Genomic DNA, 23,953 nt, shown 5'->3' on the forward strand with positions numbered 1-23,953 from the left:
GGGGGGGGGGCATCTTTTGAATTCCCCGAGAGCCTGTGTGCGGGTAGAAGAGCTGGTCCCTGCTGGGCAGAGCTGCAGAGGGGGCTGAGTCATGGCAGTGACTCAGAGGAACAGTTGTGCTGGTGACTTACTTCAGTGAATGAATGGAGACAGTTTGGCAATAGTCAACTGATAACTGTCTAGAGAATGAGTAAAGCCACTTTGACATTGAGACTGTTTTCCTAATAACCTGTCAATGATCAACCAATTGCAATTCAATTTGTACAAAATTTATGTACATGAATATATGTAAGGAAGAGAGAGCAAAAAGAGGAAAGAGCAAAGAGAGGAGGAGGGGATAGGGAAAGGGGAATCCCCACCTTTGGATCCTGCCTTGTCGCAGAGTAGCCAGCTTGGTGCATAGGTGGTGGGTCAACAAAGGTTGCCTTTATAGAGTCTTTCTTAGACATGCGCAATAGATTGTTCCAGAAGGTTCTCATTTTCTCTGGCTTGTACCTGTGCATTTGGGCAAGTTCTGTCTCTGGGCAACCACAGGGAGGAGGGGGAGAGAAAGGGCCCACCGCCCCCCCTCCTCAGAGCTCACCCTGCTTCCCCCCCACAGGGCATCGCACTGAGTTGTTTGAGACATCCTCTTCACCAACAGCTTCCTGATTATGAACGGTTTGTGGCAGACTGCTATTGCTGAGGGAGCAGTTCCCTGCAGACCCATCCAAACCAGACAAGGATCTCTGATAGTTAGAGCACAGGCCCAAGAGATGATGAACGCAGGAATCTGCACGCCCTGCCTGGCAGAGCTATTGAACAAGAGGTAGTTACTTTTGTTGAGAGAACCTGAGGATGCTGGTTTGGGGTCTCTTCCCCCATTGGCAAGCCAAGAAAACTGTTACTGAAGTACATGGCTATATAATTATGCTTTCTTCTCTCTCTTTACATTATAAAATATTTCAGGATAGATTAGGAAAACTCACTAAATCTGCAGAAGGTAAAAAGAAGTGACATAGTTTACTTCTTTGAGTTACATTGTCCAGTAATGAACATCTAAATTCACATGCTGTAAGCAGTGATGATACATGAGGAAGGACAGCTTTGTAGGCCTCCCCTCTGTGCATTACATTTGTAAAATTAATCTGTTGTCATTTCCTCCATATATTCTTTTTACAACCCACAAGAATGTAAGAAGTCGAAGGAGCAACATCAATGAAAGTAAAATTGGGACACCTATGTACAAATAGAAATAAACCTGATAAATATATAAGAATGAGAAAAATATTTAAAAGACTAATTTTATCATTAGCTGAATCTTTTAGGGCAATTTTGCTGTCACCAAAGCAACATTAATAAGCAAGTCTGCAGTAAGACACAGCAGAGCTGTGATTAAAGAGGGGTAATGTTTAACTAATAGGCTTTGAAATGGGCTTCCCATCTGCATGGTGCTGGCTCATTCAGCGAACACCCATCTGAGGGCCTTGCCTGCAAAGAGGCAAGAAGAGAGGTTTCTAAAAGCACTAAACTTACAGTCGACTACAGAACTTGCATGTAGTGACAAGGTGAAATTACTACCTATTCTGCCAGGAGTCCCTCCTCAGATGTCAGAACTGTAATTTAAGGAGAATAAAAAAAAAATGTGTACAATTTCCCATCTCCTCCCTTTTATTTTTTTTACACATATTACGAGAGGGGGGGAAGATGCCATAATTAAATAGCAAAACAGCTTCTCATTCCAGCCCTGTCAGAAAGCGGGAGTGCGAGAAATCTATTGCAGTTTTTTGTATTAAAGGGAGCTGGGTACGTTTGTACCAGGTCATAGATAAATGTGAAAATCTCTGGTGCTTTGCTTTGAACTTTGAAAATTTAGCTGGCAGTATTGATGGAAGCCACAGAACAGCATATGAAAAACCCTAACCTTTAATAAAGACATGGATCTCTACAATATGAATTATTGCATGCAGATCCGCAGGGCCATGCTTCATTCTCCCATGTTTGTGATTCTCCAGTTTAAAAAGCAGTTCCTTACTTATATAAAGCCAGGTGTTAGGGTTCATATGTACACTTGGATAAAAAAAACGGTCAGCCTCTCTCTAATGTCTTCAGCGGCCTTTGCATGAGCTTCTTAAATATTATAATTTTAAAATTTATTTAGGAAAACCTGTACACATGTGTTAGTATCCCTGTGTAAATTCTGAATAAAATCTGGTGAGATTATTAGTAGTATCATTAGTATGATACACAAATTTCAGTACTTTCTTTTCTTCTTGAACTCAATTTTATGGACTTTTGAGTATGTTAGTAGAATGCTTGATAAATCTGATTTTATTCTTGAATTTGCAATGAAATTTCAAATTTTGATGAATATTACATGGCTTAAAGTTTTGAAGTGAATATTTTAAACCCATTATAATTATTCATTAGATCAACAGTTACATCTTTGCCAGATACATTCCCAATATGAAACAACTAGCTCAAACTGCAGAAATCTGAATGATAGCTGACGATGAATTGCTCCTAAATTCTCTGTAATAATGTTACCTTTGTGTTTGTTTTATAATTGTTATAGATTCATGTTCAAAGATGTAGTCTGGCTTTCTGCTAATTCTTCTGATTTAATCAGTGTAATAGTAATTCTGTAAAGGAAGTTAATCAATCAGAAATAATTAGTAGGACAGTAGAAAGTAGATGGTACATTAGATATTTGGGGACACTACCTGGAAGGCTCAGTGGAGTCTTATCTAGTGCAAACACCTAAGACTATCAAGTACCATGATAATCTTAATAACTTTGTATTCTAGTAAATCTTTAAAGATTTTATAATGAACAGTAGAATGCACTGAAGTCCTTATCAGCAAGCAGCAAGAGATGACCGGTCTTTTGGGAAGACGTATTATGGCAGCTTATGGTGATTTTTCTATTCGTAATCAGGGGGACAAGGAAGCAGGGATAGGAAGCAGATTTTTGAGCTAAGGGAAATGTAGCCTCCTGTTCATGTGTGCTTGTTTTAGAGGCTACAAGGAGGCTCAAGCTGAGTGCTGTAATCCTCACACATGAACGGTACACACTGGAATTACAGGATCTGTCTTTGCTATCCATGGACCACCTGCCTTGGCTTTTATTCCATGTCTTCCTGCTCCTGAATTTACAAATTTGTCCCATTCAGTATTTGCCTTCTCAAGTCCCAGTAGCTCACTGTCTAGACTCCCACTGCAATCCCGTGAAAGTGGTAGGTTCCTCTAGCCAAAGTACTCAGCCCTTCCCCAGAAAGCTGATGAAAGGGGCTCCCATGGTGCTGCAGGTCTCATGAAAATATCTGCACCAAGAGCAGAGGAGATACAAAGAGTTTAGAGCTGAAAGCTCTTTAAAGATAGAGCAGAAAGCCAATCCACATATTGACTCTAACCTTTCTCTTTCTCTCAGCACATACACCAGATACAGAAGTAACTAGTTGTAACTAAGTGTAAGCACTTTGATTTAATTGTGGCTTATTGATAATTTTTTCACTAGTCTTGATCTCTGGAAGATAGGATGCCAACAGTACAGCAGGGCAATAGGCAATTTATACATGTTGAGGTGGCATAACAATTCTGTGAGAAACAGGCTGGAAATCCTGCCCCGAGAGAGGTGAGGGGACCAGGCCATGTTTCTTGTTGTATCTGGCATGTAGGATTACTAGTTGGAAGCTTGCACTGTCTAGTACCTAAGATCTCTGGTTGGAGACCACATGCACTCTGCCGTCAGACACGGGGCAAAAAGCTGTTTCTTGCCTCTGAGGGCCTGGGGTCTGGAGCAGGGAGCAAACATCTCAGTGGAGAAAAGGATGAAAACATGTCACTGCTGGTTACTGGGCTTCACATGGGGATACGTGGCAGGAAAAGGAGAGGGTGGGTGTCCAGTGCTGGAAGACACCACCTTGTGAGTACGGCGGTGATAGAGCTGTTCGATTAATCCAGGTCACAAACCCCACTGTCGTTATGTGTGCAAAGACTTCAAGCAGAGAAAGAAGAGTGGGAAATAGTGGAAGGGCCTGGCTGTCTCACAGGATGAGCTACAAGAACAGAAAGAGAGAGATGATTCATCTTGCAGCTGTGAGAGGTCTATATGATCTCCCAAGCTGGTATTAGTTCTGGTGAGTCTGATAAAAGTCCTCTCACTCCTCATCCTTCAGCTGCAGGAAGGAAGAAGAAAGAGTTCTCTGCTTTTCATTCTCCTTTCCCACTCCTCTCTCCTGAGGAGAACTGTACATTCCTTCCCAAGTTGCCAGCCTCTCAAAGGGCTGTATTTAAGAAGTTGTCTGTGCAGGGTCTCAAGGAGGGAATCCTAATTGCAGTGATGCACTCGCTAATTTTTCTGCCTTCTTCAGCTTCTTCCATTTGTTTTTCAGTCAATGCAGATAACGAATAATAATTATAATTGCAAATCTGTGGGAGGCATCGACCTGTCACCCTACACAGCCTCTGAGAAACTGTTAAGCTTTGATGGAAAACAGGCCTTGGGAGATAGATAAGAAGCTGTTAAGTTGTGCCAAGGTGACAGGGAAAAACAACGGACAGCTGCAGCTCTGAACTGTGGAAAAGTCCTGAACTGTGAGACGTTACCACCACGTGAACAGCGCATGACCAAGAAGGCGATTGGTCTGCACAGCACATGTTAAGAGTGGTCTTATGCTGATAGGAGAAAGGATTGATAGCTGTCTAATTGCTGATTTGCTAATTATGAAGTAAGAGCTTTGGCAAGAGCATAAGTAATTGTACTAATAAAGGGTCTTTCCTTTTGCACTTCAACGGAGAGTCCGTGCCTCAGTTGCCACACAAGTCTCCAGAAATTATCGGGAAAAGTACAGTATAATGAAGTATATAAACCCAATGCTGATGGTGAAATAACTTTTGGTCTTCAGCAGAGGACACTCACATATCTTGACAGTGGAGACCTAGTAGCACATTTTAATATGGGAGTTCTAAAACTTTTAAGATTTTCCCAGCAGGTTTTGTATTACACAACATTTCAATTAACTATGGAGTATCACTAGAAAGGGAGGGAAGGATTTGTCTGACAGATGATGATAATTTAAGTAATGATTTAGGTTCTGTGCACTTGAATGCTAATTCTGTTAGGGCTTGAAACATGAGACATGATTAATTTATATACAGTTTTCATGTGACTAAAAGGATCCAGATATCAGCCCACACTTGTTCCCTGTTTGGAAAGTAGCTCATATGTTTCAAGAGGTGATAGAGTACCAATTTTAAAGGCATTTGCTCTCTGTTGTGTTGTCCTGGGCTTCTGTAAGCAATGGCAGATCCAGAAACAGGGCTTGCGTCTCCCAGTAGTGGGTCAAGAGCAGCACGTGTCCCGGCTCCCAGGTGTGCAGGGACATAAAATGATTAGCTATGATGAGAGAGCCTAGCTGTGAGAGAGCAATTTCTGTCCTCACAGCTCTCTTCAGAGTGCCGTCGCCCCATGCAGGGGTTTTCAGCATCCCACGTGGATGTGTGTACCTGAGCAATGAGCTCTGCTTCCAGACAAACTGTGCCAAAACATCCCTGTCCTTGCTGGCGGCTGCTCTTGAGCTGGAGGTGGGAGCTCCAGGGGATGCTCCTCAGCTTGCCAGAGGGTGGTGGTGCATTTGGGAGGGGAAGCTCTGCATGAGATCAAAGTGAGAGATGAAGAAATGTCAGTATACATTTTTCCTTCATCTGATTTGTATCCCTTTTTGGAGGCTGTAGGTACTGCCCTAACTAGAACAAAGCCAATAAAACCAGTTCCACTGGACCTTGAAGTGGGCTTGTGTATCAACTGTCCCCAAAAAACATTTCAATGAAAGCAAATTGTGACTATAAGACAACAGAAAGAATTGGCCAAATTATGTCCAAGACAGAACTGGAGCTCCTTATATTATTCAGAGTCCTTGGAGATGCCTTAATTTTGCATTTCCTGATGTATGTGTGCATGGATAGAGCTCAGCTGTAAAGTGGCTTTACACTGTCATGTTCCTGCTCCTGCATAATATTCTGTAATTTCATAAACGATGTTAACTTTAATGATTTAACAAGAAATATAATTATGGTTTCTACAGCAACGATGACTTAAAACATTCTGAATTATGTACGTGTGTAATCTCAAACATAATGAAAGACTAATGCAGCTCATTGCATGTAAATTACCTTCAAAGTTAAAACTTTTAAGAGAAAACAGCTTTTGAATGATCAGGATGGAAAAATATGCATGAGAAATCCCTTCTTACCATCAGAATTTCTGCTGGTTCATGTTCAGATAGTTAAAAATATAATAAAGTAGACTTATTTCAAACTTCCCAAGCCAATATATTTCTTGGCTGAAAATAAGGATGCGAATATAATAGTTTGTGGGCAGTGTTGAATATTAGCATTGGATCTAAGTTTATGAGCGTGCTTTCTGATGCAGAATTGTTGTGTTGCTCCCAGGAAAATTTGATACAACTTGTTATTGGGGAAGGGAGCGCTGTCAGCAAAACAGTGATTGCTCTTTGCTTTGGTCCGCAGAGGTCTCGATTTGGAGTTGGTTATGTCTGAGGACGTTCTGTCCTGTTCAACAAAAAAACTGCCCGAGAAACTTTTGCCTTCAAGAAGTGAGTACATTTTTGTGAGGCCAATTCTATCCCTCACAGGAATTTGCCGTAAAGTGCACGAACCAAGGAAAGGAAGGGAGTGTGAAACAGGGTGACAACACTGCTACGAGCAGGGAAGCAGTTCGGAGAGGAGGAGTGCAACACTTGGGCTGATAAAACAGATGCTCTTAAAGTAGTCAGGAAAATTGCCAGTGGGCTGGAAACACCAAAGTGACGGGAGCATGGGGCCTCCCTACCCACCTAAACACCAAAAGGAGCAATCATCCCTCCAGATAGCAGAACCGGTGAATTTTCAATCTTTATTTTGCTTTAAAATGCTTTGAATCCATATTATAGTGCAGGCTTGTGAGGACTTTTTTGTTCTCTTTACAATCACAGCTCTGTCATCTTAGGTGCAGAAGGTGAGGCTAATCTATTTTTTTTACTTGAATCTGAAGTGCTTTCTTTTTCTATGGAAGTGGAGATTTTATTTCTTTTGAATTTACATTAGTGTAACTGAGAGCAGGATTTGATTTGATGTCTCCAAATGAATAATTCTGTGCTTCACATTCCAGTAGGAAATATGTGGGACTATGGACAAATTTTAAATGTGGCACCAAATACTTGAAGATTTAATGAGGACTTAAATTATAAATCCTTATAAATCACTCTGACAATCATTAATGTATATTATTACTGAATAGAAAAAAAGTCTTTCTTCTTACTTTCTTCTATTTCTTTTACAGAGTACCTGTACTTATATTATGGGCCTAACAAGTTAAGGACACTATTGTGCTGAGCTGTTCTAGCTGTAGGCAGGCATTTCACTAAAAAGGGTATTGGAGAGTTGGTGAACTTTTAAACAAAATAAAAAACAGCACACCAGAAGTTGGAACAAAAGACAAGCTAACAAGATGCAGTCAGAGATAATGATTTTTGTCTAGCAGTAGGATTTAAAATATTCAGTATCTCCAGTCTCTTGCCCTGTCATACTCTGGCTGAACTGTGATAAGTTTAAATACTATTGAAAGAAACATACGTTAATTTATCTTGAAAAATCTTTTTCTTCTTTTCTTCTAATGTGAGCAAAGCTGCCAGGTTGCCATAAACAAGGGCACCTCTTGTGGCAAATTATCTAGCTTGGTGTGCAGAGAGACAGTGAATAAGCTAATCTCTTTTTCTCTTTACAGGATACTTTTGTTGAAAAAGTAGAATTTATGTTTAATACTTTCACTGTTGATTTCTCTCCTTAGGATTATATAACCACCAGATGTCTCTAAAACCATATTCTCTCATAAACATTTTATAGTCTTTGAAGATGTTGAAAATCTGGGATTTATAGGACTATTACATCCATCTACCCAGGGATCAAAAACTCTATTACAATTACCCCAAGTGCAAAGTCAGAAAATTTATTTAGCTGAGCAGATAAGTTTGAGAATTTTCAAAAGTCCTCATTTAATCTGTATACAGTAAAATCTAATATATTAACCTCCTTTTGAGATGTAAAATTAAAATCCCTGTAGGATACAATACTTTTATCAAAAATGTAAGTAAAGGAAGATTTATTAAGTGGAATGGCAACCCCATGAATCTGAAAATGCCATATGGTATTTTATTTCCTTGTGCTTACTTGAAGTTCTTTGAGTTTCATACAAATAGACTTTTTAGATTCAAATAAAGAAGTCTCCAGTGCAGCAGAATCTTGGATGAACTGGAGGAAAACATCAACCTTGTGTTCTGAAGGATCCCTGTTGCAAATATGCTGTCCTTCATCTTCCTCTTTTAAAACTTGAGGCTGGTAATTCAGGCAGATGAGATGACAGCCAAGATGTGATCTTGTAAGTACTCAGAACGGGTATACACAAACTGAGTATACTGCTTGGTAAAAACTTGTACCAGCTGGTAGCAAAATTCACATTCGCTTGGAGAAGGTGAACTTGACCCTTAGAAATTAAAAATGGTGAGAAGGAAGGCAGAGGAATGTGGAACTCAAGGGTCTCCAGTATGGGGTATTGCCCATAGCCGGGAAGTGGTACAGGTCTTTCCCAGAGACAGGGAATGCCTGTATCCAGTGCTTCCTAAGGGGAAAGGCTTGGCCTTGTCTTTACACCTGCACTTTTGCTTTAACTCTGCCTGGGAACATTCAGAGATGTGATCTAAGTTTAATTTCCATGTAGTGCTTGAACAGTTGGGGTAGCAGTTGGGTTGGAAGATCCGTAAGAAGCTTTGAGATGAGGCAGAGCTGCAGGTGTCAGCACAGACACTGAGGCAGCGTCTTGGCTGCGTAGCTGAAGCACCACGTAAAGGCACCCAGCACCTCGGGGACGTGGCAGCGCTGCCGGTGCCTCTTGTATTTCCCTGGAGGCTGTCTTGGTTCAGCTCTAGCTGCCCTCAAAACCAGATGGCCAAGCTCATCCAGGTTTAACCATCCTCAGACAGAAAACTTTACCTTTAAAGTGAATTCCAAACACGGCCACACAAAAAAACCTGCATTGGCAGAGCTGCAGCTGTGGTTTGGTGTTTTGAAGCTTTTGGGAACTTTTCCCCCTGTCCCCCTGGAGCTGGAGCTACAAACTCATTTAATGCGGGCTACTAAACAGCTGTTAAGTGATAACAACTTTCATTGCCAGCTTAAGCCAAGGTGATTTCTGCTACTGTATAATATTTTGTCTGCCTCCTATCTGTATAAGTGGTGGGTAACAGCTCTATACCTGTGTCCTGGTTTCGGCTGGGATAGAGTTAATTTTCTTCCTAGTAGCTGATACAGTGCTGTGGTTTGGATTCAGTGTGAGAATAACGTTGATAACACACTGATGTTTTAGCTGTTGCTAAGTAGCACGTATCATAAGTTAAGGATTTTCCAGTTTCCCCTGCTCTGCCAGCGAGGGGGTGCACAAAAAGCTGTGAGGGAGCGTGGCCAGGACAGCTGACCTGAACTAGCCAAAGGGATATTATATTCCATACCACAGAACATCATGCTCAGTATATAAACCGGGGGGAGTTGGCCAGGAGGGGTAGAGTGTTGCTCAGGCATCGGACAGCAGGTGGTAAGAAACTGCATTGTGCATCACTTATCTTGAGTTTTATTTATTTCTTTATAACATTCCTTTTCATTACAATTATTATTATATTTTATTATTCTAAATATTATTATAATAGTTATTAAACTGTTCTTATCTCAACCCATAAGTTTTACTTTTTTCCTGATTCTGCTCTCCATCCCACTGGAAGAGGGAAGAAGAGAGTGAGCAGCTGTGGTGCTTAGCTGCTGCCTGGGGTTAAACCGTGACAACCTGAAAGGTCATTCCTGAAAGGGAGCCTCAGCAGAGAAACCTCACTTGAAGGTAGTCTGAGCTCCCTAAAGGTAGAACTCTGCCTCTGTTAACTACAAGCAAGTTGTTTTCCAAGCTCAAACTTTGGTTAGTTGGTTTGTTTATTTATTTTTTTTTTTTAATGATCCAGTCTTACCAATTATGTTTACCATGTGAGTGATAATATCGACATTTACTTAGAACAACATAAAAGTAAAAAGATACATATCTTCTTGAGACTCCCATTTTTTTATTGGCATTTTTGCAGTCCTTACGTGTACAGTGGAAGGAATGAGACCTAAATTCATACGGGTTTACAGCTCTTGCCTACTAGTATAATTCTCTTGCTTGAGTATCTCCAGTGTTCCCATTGCGTCCTGAGGTCCCTTCCGTGCCTTCAGCTGACTTCTGCAGACAAAGAGGGAAGTGGTGTGCCTGGGTTTGAGGAGTGCCTGTGCTGGATGGCTGGCAGTGCATGTATATCACTTAGGACTGGCATATAATTACTTATTATATGAGCTTAGTCTTCAGCCTTTCTGTAAGTGGAGACTGACTTTTCCACTTACTGAAAGGCTGCAGACTGAGAGGGAGACTGAGAGGCATGCTTTTAACCCACTAGCAGTGTTCAGAAACTTGTAGGAACTTAAAAACTTTTCAGACCTTCACGTCTTATCAAATTTATTGGTAACTGCCCAATATGCTCAGAGATTCTTGGAGGAAAAGCAATTTTAGGTTGCACGGAGTAAAAACTCGGTAAGAAGGCTGTTCTGTCTCGTTCTTTGCTTCATCTGCCCCCCACCCCCTTTTAGTTCAGTAGGAGCACTCAGTAATAAACTGCAAAAAGCTATTTCCTTTCATGTTAGACCAAAAGCTATTTTTCTGGTGACCATGTTGCTTTGCTTCACTAACTGTGAAACAGCACCTAATGCAAAAGGCCACCTAAGTAAAATGTATAGGCCTGGATTAATCTATGTGTCAAACACCTATTTGTAGCTTCAGGCTGGCTTAGAGGTTATGAAGATGCTGAAGCATTTGCAAGATCTGGGGGTATTCTGATTAAATCTAGAAAAGGAGTATAGAAGTTTTTCCATTCAAACTTTTTTTTTAAAAATAGCAATAATACCCTTATGTTTATTTTAATAATCAAGATTTTTTTATACTAGGAGCTGATATTTTTTTTTTAAAAGTGTTTATTACTGTCAGACTCACTTTGCAACAAATGGGTAACGTAGCAACAGGCCTAGCACGTGCAAAGAAAATTATACATGGTTTGTTACAATGAGGTTCAGTTCACCCAAATTCAACCCTGTAAAGGTTCGGAAGCTGGTTTAACCCAGCTGCCCAGTCTCTCCCATCACCGCATCTCAAGAAAAAGCAGTATGTAGGAAAAACGGTTTTCTTGAGAGCTTAAGATATTTGGATGCTCTACATGTATGTGTTCGTGTAGAACACATACACATATGAAATTTCTTTTCCTTTCCTGCTTTGCAGGCGTAGCTGGTGTAATGGCAACATAATGAAATGTTCACCCCATCAAAGTGGGCACATGAGCCTTTCAGGGCCTTTTTTGCCTGATTAGGCTGTTTATTACCTTGTTCCGTAGAGAACACAACGGATTAATTAGCCCAGCGAACTGTATTTACGTGGTCCCCAGTAGGAGATCAGACGGAACAAGGTGAAGAGGTGCACGTGCAAATTTTGTAGCAGTTGGAATGATTTATCATATTATTATCCATCTTTTGTAGGAATCATTAATGAGTTAATGTAGTGTGTGAATCTAAGGCAAGAATGTGTGTGCTAATCAATAGTTTGTGAGAGCCTGAAAAACAGGTTACTGAAATCAGTCATAATTAGCCATAGATAAAATCCTAATAAATCATTGGTAATGCAGTAGTTCTCTTCAAATGGAAAAAAATGGAAAGACTAGGACAGGGTCAGAGCAGTGAGCTATGAAATTATTCAGGAAATGAAATGATGACAAGAAGAACTGATAGTGATACAAAGATACCTGTATGGGAACATTTTAGTGAAGAAAATCCCCATTTCCTTGAGGGATGAAGAGAAATTGAGAGCAAAAATGATTATATGTTTTCAAGAAGCACCAGCCTCCCTCTATAACTGAGGCTGTGCGTTACCACCATTTGAGGCAGCTGAAATGTGAGCTGTAATTTCTCCTTTCTGCATTATGAATATTTTTTAATGTGAATAGTTTATTTCAATCAGAAAGCTTCATCTTTCAGATAAGATGGAAATGCTGTGACCATGCTGCCCTCAAGACAGATTTTAAAGCAGGGCCCTGAATTATTTCAGAAGCAGTAAACTCACTTTGTCTCCTATGCAGAGGACAGCCCTTCCAGAGCATCCTGCTCCGGCTGTCTCAAGCATTTCCCACCTTGCTCTACCATGCTCCCCCTCTCTGGTCCTGGGCTAGAAAAGCAGCAACGCGAGCACCAGAGCTGGGTGTCACCAGCGCAGGCAGGATCAGTCCCTGCAGCCCAGCAGCTTTGGGGTCTGGGGCCGGGGATAGGCTCTCACTGCAAAATGCATGCAAGGGAATTGGAGATGACTCACGGTACAGTTTTGATGTAGTCTGTTTGATCTACAGTGTGCAATTGTGCTCCGCGTTGGGGTTTTTCATGTCCCTGGTCTCTACGGACTCTGCCTGGTGTGTGCAAATTAATAACACTGCCAGATGCCACCGGGGTCGGCGCAGTTAGAGAAAGAAATCTTGTTATTCCATTACAGTGTATTATCTGTGGGAAGGGAAAAAAGAATATGAGCATAACTTACTGTGTATACAGAAAGGAACAGAATGAAAGTTCAAGCCTGGCCTTGCAGTGCCTGGCATAAATCACATAACTAGCTTTTTACATGGAAGCCCAGGTATTACAAGCGTTTCTCTAACACCAACATAAAACATTCACAGCTATTCACGTGAATCCCCTGCTTTTTAAGTTAATGTTCTAAATTAATGTATGCAATATTTGCAGGCATGGGGACACCTAGAAGACTTAAAAGTAAAATCCTGTCTCTGTCAAGGAAATAGGTATGTCACATTTAAATCCTCAGCCTACTGCATTAGCAGTAGCAAAATTTGTTTAATAAGACATTGGCTTGGGCCAAGCAGGGAAAACTGCAATCTCTAAGGTATTGTGTTAACACTATATGAAGTACTTTGTTGATTGTGTTTGGAGCATAGGGTCAAGTTTTGGTCACCCAATTAAAAAAAAAAAAAAGTTGGTAAAAAAAAAATTATGATGAAGTAGAATAGGCAAGATAACAGATGGAATTTCTATCAAGGAGAAGACAAAAAAAAGAGGGTTTTTTTTTTGTCTGGAGTGCAATTAAGAAGAGAAATTGTTGAAGCACTTAAACTAGCTAAGGATATTTATAGTATTAAATCCTATGGTATACTATAGGATGTGGGAGAAAATGAGTTACGAGAGCCCAGGACAGAAGACAGGTACCATCTGTCTGGCCAGGCACAAAATGCCCTTTGTTGCTGTCACAGACTTTAGGACAATGACTTGTCCATATTTAACTAGTTGGATTCCTACCTCCTCTTTTTTGTCCTATATATGAGGACTTTTCTTTCACTGCATATAAATCTTCTAAGACCAAAGGAAGAACAAGGTCATGAGAAGATTGCAGCACAGCAGCAACCACGGCCGTTGGAGGGTGCTTGCAGATGGAGACCAGGCATGATTCTGCACCCTTCCTGGCAAACAGGGTTTGTAGCTGCTCCCCATCCAGCTGTGCTGTGTGTGGTGTCACCAAAATACGTTCCCTGGTTAATGGGAGCCAGGACCTGCCTGTGTTTGAGTCTCCTCTCCCAGAGAAGCGGTGTCTTTGAGAGCAAAGTGTGTTAACCTCATTCTAGTTCGGTAATGGAGCATTTAACTTGTCATCACTGCCCAGCCTGAAACCCAAACAGATGAGTTTTAACTGCTTTTTTAATTTCTTATTGCAAAGCCCTACTTAAATGTGTGGCAGGCCTGTCTCTGGAGTTGTAACTCACTTGGGCTGCCAGTTTAATTTACAGTATCTTTATCCACCACCGCAAGGGCAAGATTTCTTCCTCTTCCAGCTGTGTGAGAACAATGACTGTTGCCAGCTCAGTTTCACGTTGACAACTGAAACAAAGGTCTAATTGCAGCCAGTTGATTGAGATTGCCTTTGCAGCATCTCATACTTCAGTGATAGCTGTACACCACACAGGAGCTTAGAAATTAGGTCTCTGCTTAGTAACTGCATGGGTGTGAAACTTCTGCAGCAACGCATGGAAATAATTTTGCTAAAGTAATTTTCCAACGTGACAACCTTGTAATAAGAACCTCTACGCAAATAGCATTCGAATTGTTTTCCCATCACAGTGCAAAAGGCTCTTAATTATATTGTCATGGCATTTTTCACGCACTTTCCAAACAATTTCTTACTGTATTCTTGCATTACTAGAAAAGCGTTGTGAACTCTCTGCAGGTTCATGTTGCTGTTGTACTCACATCCGTGGACGACGTAATGATGCTATAATGTTTTATTTCGACATGTAGTAAAATTGCAAGAAGGGAGTTATATGCAGTGATTTTCTTCTCTGTGAAATAGTGGCTAGTCATGAGGTTTTAGTCTTTCACAGATGAAAAGGCTTAATTTTGCAAGATGTCTGATGCCCTCCATTTCCATGGAAAGGGCTCAAACAATAAAATATGTATGTTTTTAATATACTGCATTTAAGATGTCTTTAGAGCTGTTTCATTTAGGTCTCTTGAGCCAGAGGGAGATAAAGAGAGAAATATTTCTTTTATTTTTCCAGGGTCTCCTACTTGTCTAACCTAATGTGAATCATCATTAAAAGTATATTTCTATTTTGGTTTGATTTCAAGATGTGCATTTTTCCATCAAACAACATTTTTATTTGTTACAGTGATGATCCATACTATACCACTGGTCACACAAAGTGCAGCTCCCAAACAGTTCAGTACTTTGGTGAAACTTGCATCAGAATAATTCTCTGGAGAGTTTTTTTCAAGGCTTGTACCAGACAGAGCTGTTGTGGTTAAATGCATTATGGAGTTTTTCCTTCCACTTCATTGGGCTTTGGATAATAACGCCTTCTGTTGCTAAACTACTTCTCCTGTATCTGTCACCACTACTAAACCATTTTACATAGTACATCATTGAAATGTATTGGGCTAAAATAAGAGATTGTGGACCAAAGAGAGTAATCCGTCAGCATTTTATCTGGAAGAATAAAGGTGATATACAGCTGGATAATTCGCAAAACAAAGTAGTGTAATTTCAAAAATCTTAGTTTCATTATGTTTATTCTAAAATTAAGCAATTTCACATTTGCTGCTCTGGAGATTCAGATTTTTCATTGTTATAATGTTTCTTTTTTTTCTTCCATGTTATGATTCCTGTTCGCTAAATCAAATCTGTGTGTCTTTTTGAAGCTAAACTTTTATGGGACCAGTAATAATCTTGTTGCCATAATGTTATCCTTTTACTTAGGCTTAAAGGCCACTTTATGACTGAAAGGGAGTATCTGCAACTAGTAGGTCCCTGAATCTAATTTGCATGTAAATTAAACATTTCAGAATATGACTGTGATTTCTGAATACACACAAAATGTGCTGTTTTGATTCCTGGAAAATAAAAATGTATAACGTTAATAAGAAGAATATGATTTATATAGAGGGGTTTTTTATCTTACCAATTTCTGTTTGAGTCTTTTTTTTTTTTTTTTTTTCGAAAGCTTCTGTGGCAATGGCTGATTATTTCTGCTGTAATGTGGATCAGGATGTGATAAAACCTGACTTATTTCTGTTCACATTAATAGAGGACTCTCAGATTAAATGCTGGCTGAAGCCTAACACCACAGGAATTGTTAGTATCTACTGTTATTTTATTATAGGTGGGTGGCGAAGATATGAGAGCAAATGAAGGGGAAGAAATTTGAATATAGGGATTTCTCCTTGACTTCCTTTGGCTCTTTTTGCTATATCAGATTATATTAAACACTATCCCCTCATTCTTTGCTTGAGATAAACAATGCAAAAGACAAAGCTGAGAGAAGCTAAAAAACATCAATCAACTGAAAAAAAAGATAAAGGAGTAAATGGAACTGGGGAAAGAAAGAAAAAAAAGAACAAGGTGTCTCCTTGTTTCGAAATTGTATTTAGAAAGTGTTTAAGGATCCTATAAGATTCACTGAACCTGCTGAAATTTGGCCCAGCCCTTTGAAACAGAGTTGCTTGTATTTACTGCCACATCATTGTGGATTTTGATAGAGTGACTCAAATCGCTTTGTTATTGGAAATACTCAGGCTCACCAGCACAGTCAAAAGGGAATAAAGCACCAGAAAAAGTTTGGGGGAAATAGGTTTATTTTATTTTATAATGAGAACACTTCCTTTCATGATGACAAACTCTCCCTCAGCAGGAGCTGTTTCCCCTCATGCTACTAATGAAGACGTGATGCAGTGAGCTAACCACAGGACACTTGTGTCTTGAAGGCAAACACAGGCCCATGCTATATGCAAGGTAGCAAATACCAGAAAGAATATAGAGAAAAATGGTTTTGGTATCTGTGTGTGGGAAGTTTGCAGCAGGAAGGGCTCAGCCTTGCTTTTCTTATGCAGCCCTTGAGGAGGCTGAGCACCCATTGATGCCACTGGTTGCCCTGGGGGTTGAAGATGCTCAGTGTTTCCCAGGTGAGAGGCCAGCTTCGATTTTCTGATAGGATCAGTCAGTGAACTCTGAGCTGCTTGTGTGGGAGACAAAAACCTGTCCTATGCCTGTATTAATTGCCCCTGTAGAAGGGAGGCCCCTCTCCTGGCATAGCTCTGGTTCTGTGCTGCCAGTCACCTCCCATGGCAGCTGGGAAGAGATGCTGCTTGGTCACTGATCTCTGCGAATGCACTTAGCTGAGGTGAAATGACTTTTGCCGAGCTGTGACTTCTTTCCTTACTGTTGTGGTTTTACTTCAACATAGAAGCATTCTGGCTCTTTAGGAGCGAAGTTGCTGTACATGTGCTGAGTGGCCAACTTGTGTAACAAGGAGAAATACCGAAGTGCCTTTGGTGGAGGCCGTTATGAAGATGTCTGTATGTTAAGTTGCTATCCTTAATTTTAAACATCTTCTGGACACTCTGTGTCTACCCAAGTTTTCTCCACTGCATGGAAAAATAAGCATTTTATATACAAGAACAGGGAAGCAGTAGAGAGTTGGTATGTGGTTGAAACCCAGATCTCTTTCTGCTGCCTTCCCTGCAATTCCTCACTTCTACCAACTTATTTCCATGCCTTTGACATTCCTGAAGGGCAGACTTTGGACTGCTTTTGCAGGCTGTCTGTGTGGATCGAACAAGCCCTGTGATACAACAAACTGCCCAGTGTGGTGGGCTGCTGGCTTGCAGGGATAACATGTGGGATTTTGACCACTAAGTCATGAGTAGTTTGAAGAACATGGTTTCATGGGGGAACAGGACACACCTGGGCAGTAGGCTGGTGACAGTGGAGTGCTGGACCCCATGGGGGTCATGGAGCAGTTGCATAAACCAGCCAGGGGTGCAGGTGCCAGATGTGAGCACTAAACATGTCGCTGTCATCCCAGGTGAAGCCCATCAACATCTAACAGATTTATGTTCAGCCCTTGATTGCCAGGCAATAATGTCACCTACTGCCAGTGATGAGTCCTACAGGCACTGTCTCCTCCAGATATGGAAACTGTGACATTGGCTTCCTGGATGTGTTATATTCTCTTCCATCCCAGTTTAAATGGTTTCTGCTGACCACTGTTTACCACTCCTCAGCCTGGATACGTATCCATTTCTGGTTTTTGTGGCAGGGGAGTAATGTTTACCAAGATTGCTAAGTGTTGAGCCACTTTTCCTGTTGATTATCACAGTTAGTTAAAACAGCTCCAAGGCCAACACTCCCAGTACCAAAGTGATCTGTACCAGTGTCTGGCACAGTTTGGGGCTGCTGGCTTCTCAATGGTAATTACAGCTTAATCTGTTTCAGCTCATCATCCATCGAACGGCTGCCTTGGCTGCACAGCTCAGCCTCCTCTGATGGATGTTTGCCTCACTGTTTCATGCAAGTAGAAGTTCAAGTCCCTGCAAAGTGCTGCAGATAAAAAGATAGAGATATCTCTGCTGAGCTGGGCTGAAAAGTAAAAAAGCCCTTTGCACCGGAACCAAATGGGAATGATCTTGTTCTTGTTTATGCTTCTGGTCTACTCAGTGTCCGCGGGAACTCCTAGTTCCAAAATTTCATCGTGTTGTATGGAAAAGTGCTTGTTAATGCACTTACTGGCAATTGCAGGGATGCCCTCTGTAGTAATGCCAATAGAGGCCTGAAAAATATGGCAGTTGATCGTCGTTAGTGTGCAGCCAAGGTAATGGGGCATTTGAGCGAGTTGCTAGAGAGAGGAGCAGAGGGGCCGTAATTTGTCTGAGGGCTAATGACAGTCTGTGCAGGATACCTGTGCTGCTGGCTGGAGAGAGCTGGACATAATATAAAACCTATTCAGTGACACGGAGAATGAACTGTGGTAGTAGTGCTAGTCTGGCCAGTACTTTTGCGGGTGCTTTGTCTATAAATAAAGTAGCTAATGGTGAAAACTGCATAATATGGTATGGAATATATGTAACTTAGTAACTGATAGGAGAAAGCATGGGATGGATGCTCTAAGGAGCTGGTTAGGTGTATATAAAGTGGTATCAGAGCTGTGTTCCGGGCTGGTGTGGTCACTGACTAGCAGTACTACACTTGCTGTCTGCATGTTGCCTCTTGCAACACATTGTGTGGTTGGGCAAAGCAGTTTCTTAGGTTCTTTAAGAACCCTCACAGACTTTATGCCACTGGTATGAAGTCACAAGTTATTTAAAATATATGGGGTACATGTCAGTGCTCTGCTCTGTTGTTCCTTTTTTCTTCCTAAAAAAACCCCAGTCAGCTGGTTGGCACATATGTTGGAGTTGGGCCCATTTTAATCAGCTTGAGAAAACTCATGAAGTTAATGAGATCAAATACACTGATTTAAAAAACCAAACCACCACCCCACCCCCTCTCACCTGTCAGCTGTTATTTACACTTTTAATTTGACAAGGGCAAAGACAGTCCCCTCTGCTGGCAATTGGTATAATAGTTTTCAGACCAAAAGAAATTTCTACATCAAAAGCATATGTATACTTAGATTTTTCAGAAGAAATTTCTGACGAATCTTAAACTTTGTCTCTGCTACCAACTGCACGGGTGTTTTAGGCCCTGCCAAAGCCCAGGGGATATTATAATGCAGAGCCTTGCTATTAAAAGGAAGGTGATATTGAAGTTAGGAGTGCAATGAAATATCTGGAGAGATGGAAAGCTCTAGTTGAAAGGATGCTATTATAGTCCCTTCTGAAAGTTATCAGTACAGAAGGGCTGTTTTAATATACAGCACTAGTTTCAGAGAGCATCAGATTCCTGACACTGTCATTAGTCACACTGCTCTTTCATTCGGAGCGGCAATACTTCATTTTCTTACCGCGCACTGGTAGACTTTTTTATTTCAAAGAATTTCATAGCTCAATATCAACAATTGAAACTGTGCTGATCAAACATCGGGATCTCAAAGGACTTCAGAAAATTAACGAATAAAATCTCACAGATGGCATGTAGTGCATGTGTTTATGTGAGAGGAGGTGCCCATTCCAAAGAGAGAGCTGTCTCTGCAGAAGTCACTGGGCAATCTCCACCACAGTCTCTATTTTCTCCAAGGCTCCTTTTGCTTAACTCTGCAGCATCTCTGCCCCTTTCCTGGGGCTGGGCTGCCATTTGTGGTAATTGCTACAGCAGCTACAAAAACCAGTTGTAAATGTGACCTGAAAGGAAAACCAGTCCTTTAATGAAAAGCAAAGGAAATTCAGGGAAGCACAATGTCATCTTGCGAGATGAAACTTTGATAAGCCTTTTGAGTGATTAACGCTCACATCTCCTGAATTGCGTATTCCTGCCTTGTCAACACTCGGGAGAAGGGACAGGTAATTCACTGCCAGCCCAGCTTCCTGGAGATAACACCCTATTTCCAAGTGAGGACAGATACACAGTAGGAAAACTGCCTTAAGCCCTGGTTACGTGGAGCTTTCATTCTCACTAAAATCAAAGATGTGCCGGTATAAAATTATTCCTATTAGCAATGGACGTTGACCCAGGAATGAACCGTGGTTCAATTTTCAGCAGATGTGTAGCAGCCTGGAGAATATTGTCGCTTTCTGGACAACCAAAAGTTCTATCACTATTTAAAAAGTATATTTAGCAACATCAAACTGGAAGAAAAAAGTGAAATCTGTCATTGCTAAGAATGTATTTTTGGTTCACTGATCTAAATATGGTTTTTCTGTGGTGATTGTGTAGTCAGTTTTGCAGCTTGGAGAATTAGTTCAGTTGTAAAAGCTTGTGCTTTGGGTGACAAAATGCTCTTTCTTCACTTCTTAACTCCTGTGGCAACCCCATGTGTGCAGTTCAGCACAGAGTATCTGCTATGTCCTCAAAGTGAACTCAAGCTCTGATGAGGAGGAAGATGCAATAGGGTTACAGGACTGAGCTCTGCAGATACGAAATCTTGCTGTGGTGCAGGATTACAGAGACGTTTGGGTTCATTAACCAGAAAAAACCCCACATCAGTAAAGTGAGCAAGAGGTTTGGTCTTTGCATTGGTACTTTGGAGATGGGATGCATGGTAGACGTGGGGCAGAGACACCCACCAGAAAGAGTTTTGTCAGAACAAGCAACCCCCAGGCTACATTTTGACAACACCAATGGATGTTTGGGCATGGAACAGATTGAATTTACATCCGTGATCCTGGACCGCACAGCTGGAATATTGCACTGTGTGTCAGCCGGTCCTTGATGCATTGCGGGCTGTTTCTCCATCCGTCGCCTTTGACTCTTCCTGGAAGTAAAATTTTTATCATGCTATAAATGAGATAACTGAGGGGAACCTGCTACTAGCAATTTGCATGCCAGTTTGTATCTAATTGCTGGGATGTCATTACTGAGGCTAAAAGCATGAGATGATAACATGAAAAATATACACATAAAGCCTGTTGGGCTAAAGGGCAGTAGCTGTTTTTAGATGAGCAGCTTTGGCTTTTAACAGGGGATTAAAAAAACAGATTTATTGTTAATGATAGCATAAATGCAGACTAATGCAATTTTAGAGTTAAATTAAGAGGAAATCTTGAATTTAAAGTTGATTCATTGCATCATCTGGCAAAATACCTGACAGAAGAATAAATGGAGTAAGAACACAGGTTAGACCTCTGCCTTTCCACAATCCAGTCATTGCAGTGGAGCCAAGATACTCATGGTCACCCTAAGCTCCTGTGAAAGTTTGGGATACATTCCTGTCTTCTGGTTTTGTTAACTAAAGCTGTAGGTGCAGCTGTACATGTGGCTCTTAGTGAGTCATTTCTGAACAACTCCCATAGTCTGTCTATGACAACATCTCTCCGGCCCTCCCTGGCTCCTGCCTGTCCTGGGGGCAGCAAGGTGCGCAGGGTTCAGGGCCGCAGAACCTGCAGGAGGCCTGTTTGGGATGTTTTTCCCTTGGGTGAGGTGTGCTCATGCGGCAAAACCTTAAAGAGACTGGGCAGGCAGCCGTGGGGCTGCGGGAGCTCTGTGAGGCCAGGGTGGGCACGGCTGGTTCTGGTGGCCCTCAGCCCTGCACTTGGTGCCTCGAGGACATGGGTGTGAGGAAGGGGAAAAATGCTGGAAATGTGAGGAGCGAGCAAAAAATTGCGAGGAACAGCCCTGGGGTAGGGGAGAAGAGGAGGAGGAGGAGGCGGCCCAAGCATCAGGGCCACGGTGGGGCAGGGAGAGGTGTGGGGAGGAAGGAGCCTCAGAGCGGGGCTGTTATGGGCTGAACATCACCCGCATTTCCCACGCCCTGTGCTGCTCCGCAGGGTGGGGAGTCAGGAGCGAAGGCGTGAAGCCGAGCCTGGGAAGAAGGGAGGTGTGTGTTAATTTTTGTCTGTGTTTCTCACCATCTAACTGTATTTTAATTGGAACTAAATTGAATTAATTCTCACCAAGTTGAGTCAGTTTTTCCCATGACAGTGATTGGTAAGTGATCTCCCTGTCTTTATCTCCACCTACAAGCTTTTCCTTGTTATTTTCCCCCTATCCTGTTGAGGAGGGGGAGTGAGAGAGCAGCTGGGTGGGTGTCTGGCAGCCTGCCACAATCAATCCACTGCACAGGCAAGCTCAGAAGAGGAAACATTCTGCATGTTGTTCACCCAGGTTGTTTCTTTTTCAACGGGAGGAAGTTTGTGGCTGTTTGAAGCGAGAAGAAGTATCTGCAAAGGCTTTGGAGCTTGAGTCTGCATCTACAGGAAAAAGTAAATCCTGACTGATGAAATGTGAAATGCCCACAGGTATGTTCCCACTCGTGCAGCTGCTAATGATTATTTTTCCTTGTACAAGCCACTGCCTCACAGCTCCTGGTCTCCCATGTGCCAGCGTGGGAGCAGATTGTTCCCGCTGCAAAGATGAGAGCTGCATCCTGGTCTTGCAGGGACTGCAGATGGGCTTGAGCCTTCCAACCTCTTCCTCCCGTCCCCGCTCTTGGCAGGGCTGGCGGCCCAGCCCTTGGCACAGTCAGAGGCACTCTGCCTCGTCCTGGAGCCCTCAAAGCCCTCGCACTCCCTTGCCATCTCCATACCTGCCACTCCTCAAACCCTAAAGCAGTTTCCATGGAATGTCCCTTCAAAAAGCTTGCTAAAAACTGAGGGCGAACTGCCACTGCCATCATCTCCGGAAGGTATTTTTACCCTGGTACATGTTTCTTTGCAGCTCTTTACACTGTGCCAAGGGATACTTTTAGCTGTAGTTGATAGTATTGACATGGGCCATGTTGTATCATTTTGGCTCCCAATCTTTGGCACCCATGTTACCGCTAGTGGTTGTGTGATTGGTTTAATGTATCACTGAGGATGTGCACATGCAATTGGGGATTTATTTTTTTTCCAATTTTTAAAAGACTAAAAAAGTATTTTAATGGGTAAATGCATTAAAATCCTTAGAAAAATCTGTTTCCTGAGCTAATTATCTGAAGCCTATCTTTAAATAAGAGACATAGTGTTCAGCTGGCACTTAGCAGTTTCAGTAAAACAAGTGGAAACGTCTTCAGTGTAAAACTGCTGGATCTCAGTCCCATATTAACAACATAAGCACAGTGCTCTGTATCAGTAACGTTACTGTTAATGTCACTGAATGAGTAAAATATCTGTGACATACAAGTAATAAGGCAGAGTAACACAATCAGAAGAAAAATCTCACTGTGTAAGGAGTTCTACTTTATTAGAGTTGTATGGCCAGATCAATAGACATCAGTTTTGCTTTGTTGTATTGTAAAAGTGAAATGGTGTCTGTGGTATATGATTCCAATTACACCATTTTGTAAAAATAAAAAGTACAGAGCTTTGGACAGCAATCGCATGCCCTTCAGAAGATGCCCTTACAATCCAGAGAATGTTATTGTGTTACAGGACTTCCTACAGAACTGCTCGTGCCACTATCAGAATCCTTCATTAATCTTCATCTGCATTTCTTTCTAAACAGATGTGAGCTGTAAGACTCAGCCTTGAGTGTTACTACAGGCTGTGCTCACAGCCTTAGGTTTTTTTTTTTTTTTTTTTTTTTTTTTTGTGTGTGTTATTCAGTCCAGTAATCAATTACAAGTTATTTAAAGCTACCTGCAGCCAGTGTGCATGGAGAGAGGTGCAGTACAGTAGTTGTTTGTTTTGTTTTTATCAGGAGGTGAGTATTTTGCAGGGAAATTTGAAAAAAGGAAAGGTTACCTACACACTGGAAATGTTATGTCCTTAGTGTTGTTGATAAAGAATGCAGGTACTGAGGAAATAGGTACATTTCGATGGAGCATCGTTTCTGTATTACTTTTCACCTTCCAAGTGCCCAACAGCACTGTGTATGTGTGTGTGTGTGTGTGTGTGTGAGTGTTTCTGGGATAAGAGGTACTGGGCTGAAGTCTTCAGGGAGAGAGTCTGGTGGAAGAGAGGGG

Source organism: Athene cunicularia (genome assembly GCF_003259725.1).
Source record: "Athene cunicularia isolate RWA chromosome 6 unlocalized genomic scaffold, athCun1 chr6_part2, whole genome shotgun sequence".
Classification (NCBI taxonomy): Eukaryota; Metazoa; Chordata; class Aves; order Strigiformes; family Strigidae; genus Athene; species Athene cunicularia.